General features: G+C 43.8%; 1 protein-coding gene across 4 annotated transcripts in view; it reads right to left on the reverse strand.

Moving 5' to 3' along the window:
• Positions 1–6,399, reverse strand: part of GTF2I (general transcription factor IIi) — an 81,041-nt gene extending 74,642 nt beyond the window's left edge. For all 4 annotated transcript variants that reach the window (XM_010573485.1, XM_010573487.1, XM_010573484.1 and 1 more), the window contains exon 1: positions 6,325–6,399. The gene's annotated coding sequence lies outside the window, so the exon portion shown is untranslated. The remainder of the gene's footprint in view (positions 1–6,324) is intronic.
• Positions 6,400–6,436: the final 37 nt, after the last annotated feature.

A 6,436-nucleotide genomic window follows, 5' to 3' on the forward strand; every position in this document is an offset into this window, starting at 1 on the left:
CCACTGGGAGAAATTTCCCCCCCCCCCCCCCCCCCCCAACATTTCATCAGTTTCTCCCTTTCAAACGACCGTTTTCTCCGCTATCCTTAGCTATACCACCGGGACAGTGTTTATTATTAGAAAGAGTAGGCTATGGTTCAGTAGATCTAATGAACCTGGATGCTTTTCCAAGATCCAGCCCTTAGAAAGAGTGTGACAACATCATTGCCCAACATAAATCCCCAGTGCAAAGCCTTGAAAAAAGTGTAACACCTTACCCATTACCACTGTGCTACACAAAAAAGGCCAATTTAAAAACCATCCTTTGAACAATTATAAGCTGGCTGCCAGAGTACCACTTATGATATATCTATTAATCTTAATCACATATTGCTAAAAAAGAACTTCCAGATCAGTTAATATTAGTTATAATTACCTATAAATCCTTCAGTTTAACTGTGCCAAGATGAGCCTTTGCCCAAGTAAAGACTTGTAACAGTGAACAAAGCCTTGCAAAATACACTGGTTGAGTACCGAGGATGTAGCATTTAGCCATTCCTGCCTGTGGTTTAACCCCAGCCGGCAACTAAGGACCACACAGCCACTCACTCTCTCCTCCCCATCAGGATGGGGGCGAGAATCAGAAGGGCAAAAGTGAGAAAACTCGTGGGTTGAGATAAAGACAGTTTAATAGGTAAAGCAAAAGCCGCACGCTCAGGCAAAGCAAACAAGGAATTCATTCACCACTTCTGACCGGCAGGCAGGTGTTCAGCCATCTCCAGGAAAGCAGGGCTCCATCATGTGTAATGGTGACTCAGGAAGACAAAACACCATCAGTCCGAACGTCCCCCCCTTCCTCCTTCTTCCCCCAGTTTTATACGCTGAGCATGACGCCATATGGTCTGGGATATCCCCTTGGTCAGTTGGGGTCAGCTGTCCCGGCTGTGTCCCCTCCCAAATTCTTGTGCCCCCCCCAGCATACTCGGTAGTGGGGTGGGGTGAGGAGCAGAAAAGGCCTTGACTCTGTCTAAGCACTGCTCCGCAATAACAAAAACATCCCCCTGTTATCAGCACTGTTTTCAGCACAAACCCAAAACATAGCCCCATACTAGCTACTATGAAGAAAATTAACTCTATCCCAGCCAAAACCAGCATGCTGTGCTGCCTGATGAGAAGGTCACATGATATAGAGCTAAAAAACACTCTGGGTTTTCCTTTTATAAGAAGAAAAACAAAGACCAAAGCTTTTCAGGAAGCCAAATCAAACCAACGTGTATCTCACTCCACACATTTCTTGCTAGCTTCTACTCTTAAGAACCAAAAAATAGAAATATTCAAGGTAAGAGAGAACAAAACCACAAGACACAGTTACTTTCCATCTTCCCTGTACTCATGCAGGGGCAGACATGCTAATCTTGATAAACCCACTAGTAATGGATAGTCTCTCTAGCAGTTGCTTGTGAGACACACAAACAGCAAAACCAAAAAAAATAATTAAGCTTTATGAAGAAAAACTGTTATTTAAGCATATAAAGAATACACATGGAAAATGAGGAGGAAAAAAAAGATGGAATATGTGTTTCTTAGAGAAAAGTCTTAATAAGCAATAGCAACACGGTTTTACCCTTCACTAGATGCAATGCAAGCAGGTATTCCCAAAATGATACATCTATCCATTGTCTGCTACTCTCCAGAAAAGCAGCTGTGAGTGCCAAAGCATATGTCTCTCCACTAACCCCTCACCTAGCATTACAAACACTAAAACAAATCCTGCCACACTGGTAGAAATGAGCATAACTCCCATGAACCCCAACATACAGCTGGATGTGAGTTTGTGTGAGCTCATCCTTACACACCACTGAAGATTTGCTGCTCCCTAGGGGAAAGAAGTCCAGCTCCTGTTAGATCCCCATAGGCCACTTCTGATACTTGGGGGGGGGGGGGGGAAGTTATTCTAGCAGAGTACAAAAAGCACACATTTCATTACAAAGCTGGAACAAGAAGAAACATAACAAAAAATCCAACAAAGCTAGACTGCTTCTTGGCTGTTGCAGCTTTCACCCCTTGGGTTCTTTGCCTTCTGGGCCAAGGCACAATTTCAGCATATTTAACTCTGCCCAAATATTGGCCTTCTGACAAAGGACATAATTGGTTCTTTCCAAAGTGTACAGATTAATACTCACAATCTGTTAAGTGCAAATGCATCTTTTTAAACAGATCTTGGCTAAAAATCTGTTATTTTTCCTACAATTTGGTTCAGTGATCCTGTGTTTCAGAGGAAGTTAAGTCTGACAGTTCTTAGCTAACCTAGCATAGAAACTGTTGGGATGCAAACCTACTACCACCATTTTTTCTGATTTTCTGTAACATATCCACCGTAGCTGCAGTGCACACAGGGTTAGGAGATTCTCACCTTCACCCTCCAGCATCTGTTCACAGCTGACCTACGCAATCCCATTAGGATGATCTATTTTCCTTGTTATGATGTCATTGATCATTTTAAAATTATACATATACTCTATAAGCAACAATTTTCAGCTCCTTTCAAGCACTAGACTGCTCACATGTAGCAGAAATACAACAAGCTTAAAAGCAAGAGTGCTCAAGACTGTGTGACACTCCTACCTTCAGATACACACAATTATTTTTTGAAAGGAAATATTTTCACCAGCCATAGCCTAAGAGAAATAGAAGCAAAGGATCTGGGAGTTCCTTCACAAAAACATTGCCAGTTCTTCACCATCTGCATCTGGTGCATGTGGATTATGAATCAATTCAGATGAGCAACATCCATGTTACCTCTGTGGAGGACCAGCCTGTTCTGAAACACAAACACTGCTGGACCACACCAAGCAAAAACAGCTCCAGATGTTCAGAGCCAGCTCAATCCAAAGCAAAGAGGCAGAGGAAGGTCTGGCAGAGTTTAACTCTGCTTACAGCCTACACCAAAAAAAAAGAGGGTGAAGCTTCCTGACATCAGGAACAGGAAGGAGAGACAATATGGAGATACCAGAGGGCATTTAGTCAACTCAAACCCATCTGGGTTTCTCTCTTTTGGCTTACTGCCAGCTCTTCCAGACAGAAGTTGGCTCCCTTGGAGGTACAAACCTGGACTCATTGGCTACAGAGCAGTATCATGTACATATGCATGGTCAGCTCTTAGCTAAGACTGAGCCCAGGCTGCTAACCATCCCCCCAAAATGAATAGAAACAACCCTCAAGAACAGCAAAGTAGCCCTTAAGAGGCCTTAATGTGTCAGGGAGGCTCTGCCCATCTCCCTTCCACACATACTCCCTGAAGTATCTCTGTTGCCTTTTTTTCCAGCCTCTCATCTGGAGCAGCAGAGCAGCTGATTCAGGAAAGTGCACATCATGGTTAAAGTCAACCTTCTTGCTCCTTTGCTCACTAAAAATTAAGTGTGTTTATCTCCCTAACCTTAAGCTATATCGCTTTCTAGTCCGAGACACCACGAATACAGACAGGGCACTCACCGGTTTCACCCGAGGAGCATGTTCCCTGGTAAGCACCCTTTTGCCATTCACACCCGACACCATTACAAGCGCAGCAACAGTGAGTGACCCATTAAACACGGCAGCTGGGACGTTTGCTGTCGCCATTTCATCCAACTCCCACTGCAGGGATTTAACTCGCAGCAGCAGAATCAACAAGACGGAGCACTGAGCGTACACACCAGCAGTGCTACTTACAGCACCACATCCCTCTCTAATTAATGAAAAGATTCGCAGAATCGTGCCACTTAAAATCTCACTGTAAACCAACACACTGCCCCAAATCCCTACTGTAGTGCTCACTGATCTAAGCTTTCATTTTTTTCCTCCGAGGGCAGCCGAACAGAAGGTCAGCAACCAAAGGCAGTCGGGAAAGAGAACAAGGGCCCCTAGCAAACAAAGCTCTGAGGGGAAACACCTGGTGCTCAGCACACCCGATAGCACCAAGACAGCACAAAGTCACACGAAACCAGCAGCAGTTCGCTGGGGGTAGGGGGCACAGTTCATGACGCAGCTGTGAGACACCCTCCCCCCCAAAACCAGTAATAATTAATTCCCATTTTTCTAGGTACTTTTATGATACTCAGCACCACATGATGACTTTTTAGTCAGCCTAGATGCAACTACCTCTGCTACTCTTAAGAACCGTTAAAAAAGTAAAACACGATTCCAGCAACCGTTATTCTAAAAGCACCTCTGATTTCTCTCATTCATAAGCCTGCATGTTTGCAAAGAGATATTTAAATTTGCTTTTCACTACTTCTAAAGATTCCAATCCAGACCAGCATATCATAATGAAATTTTAGATAAAATGAAAATGCAGTGTGTAACTAAATACATCACAAGGCAGCTATATATAAGTGAACTTACTACCCAGTTTGGAGTAGTTAAGAAACCATTAGCATGAAACTCCATTTCTACATTAAAGCCGGACAGACTCGGGGAACAATTCACTTAGTTTTTTTAGTTTTTAAGTACACAGTGTCCTACTGCAGCACCTAGGCATTTGTGAATTACAGTGAAACCATGTAAACAAAATGAAATATTAATCACGGCAGTCCTGACCATCTGACAATTTCTGTCTTTACCAGTATAATTATATTTACTTAGTCAACATGATAACCATGTTGAATAACAATTACTTTAGTTCTATGTGTCCATCAACACTTACACATAATATTTGAGAAGTGAATTAGTCTAAACTGTATTAATATTTATTTAATTATAACAGAACTGGTGCTGGCACTTTTTCCAGGGTGAGAAATTGTCCTCGCTAGTGTGAGCTGGTCCTTTGGATATCTATGTCATACTGCAACAGCCACAGGAAACAAAAGGCTCAAAGTGATTTAAATACCTTTAATTCCTCTGGGGTTCCCACAAAGAGCTAAACCAACACTAAACACGCATTTGTGTTCTAACACCTTGAAAAAAAAAAATCATCCTATCAGTATATAGCCAGTACCTAAAGTGCACATCTTTGCACAGTAGCTTCATGCAGTGAACTGCCCTGTGTCCGCACCAGTGTGCTGCTGCTGCCCATCACGGCATGCATCAGGTCACTCTGGGAAGCCTGTGAAACTAATCGCCCCATCACTCTTCAGCAGTAATCGGTCCCCTCTATTTGGTCACTTAATTCCCTCTGCATCTCTCTCCCTTGCTCTACTGCTGTATTAACCAAACAAACCAGAACACCAATTTCCATGGAATCAATTACACGTGTTCTTCCTTGAATTAAAGCATTTAGGTCAATCCTATGAGAAGTCTCTCTCCACCCAGGATCCGAGACCAGAAATAGAAGTCAATTCCATAAGCAAGAGTTTGGGAATGCGTCAGTAACTTTTTGTCAGAAAATTACAAATCCACAGTCTTTCCAGAGGAACACAAGTTTCAATCAAACTTCTATGAAAAGGTTTCATATCCTGATGGATAAGACAAAGGGCTGTCAGTAGCCTCTTACCAGGCCGTACAGGGGACAAACTTCTATGCCATCTAATTTACCTAATGGATATACAAGCCTTTCTTTTGTTTTTTTTGTTGTTTTGTTGGGTTTCTTTGGGGGGGGTGGGGTGGTGTTTTTTTAAATACGTTTCATAAGGTTTTGTTATTTTAATTGCAGAGTTAAAGTTAGACAAGCAGAAACAAATATTAGGTATACTTAAAAACATAGTCTAAAAGTTCCTCCTTGTTGTGAGATATTAACCGAAAGATTTGTACATGCTGACAACAACTCAGCTACATCATTAGCTTACAAGAGGATGGCTGCACTCATTAAACAGTCACCACGCGGATGTTTCTCTCAAGCAACTTACACACCAAACCGTTGGCAAAAGAAGCCTTCAAATAAAGAGCTGGAAACACGAGAGGTGATACCCAAAACACTGTGACGATTAAAAACATTGCCACGAATCCAAGAGAGGCCGGTAATGTTACACATCCACACAGGTGTACGATTTTACGTCGACCTCACTTAACCATCAGGTTGACAGACTTCTGTAACAATTCTTTCCTGCCGGGTAGGGAAGTCCTCTGCTGCCAGCCGTGCTGCTGCACATCACCCCACCTTTGCTGGCTGCCGGCCTCCAGCACCCCCTCTGCAGAAGCGGGTCTCTCTGCCGAGCTCTCCTGCCCTAACGCTCTCCCCCAGGCAATCTGCTCCCCTTGACAGCTGACTAGAGCGCAGGGAGACACTGAAGCGCTAGACTGAATTCACAGTTAAGTCGCCTGGTAAATGGAAGAGGTGAAAAAAAAAAGGGGGGGGGGACTAAACGCCTCTAGATTTTAAGAAAAGCAAAAAAAAGTCATTCTGCTTACTAGCCGTATCCACGCACTCCTCACCTGAGCTGCCTGTGCACTTCCTCCCCGGCGCCCGGGCACTGGCCTACGCCGATGTGCGCTGTCCCAGGGCAGGGGCTCGGCCCTCGCCCCGCGCCCACAACCCCAAACGCGC

Source organism: Haliaeetus leucocephalus, unplaced genomic scaffold (genome assembly GCF_000737465.1).
Source record: "Haliaeetus leucocephalus isolate CR32 unplaced genomic scaffold, Haliaeetus_leucocephalus-4.0 Scaffold395, whole genome shotgun sequence".
In the NCBI taxonomy this organism is placed as follows: domain Eukaryota; kingdom Metazoa; phylum Chordata; class Aves; order Accipitriformes; family Accipitridae; genus Haliaeetus; species Haliaeetus leucocephalus.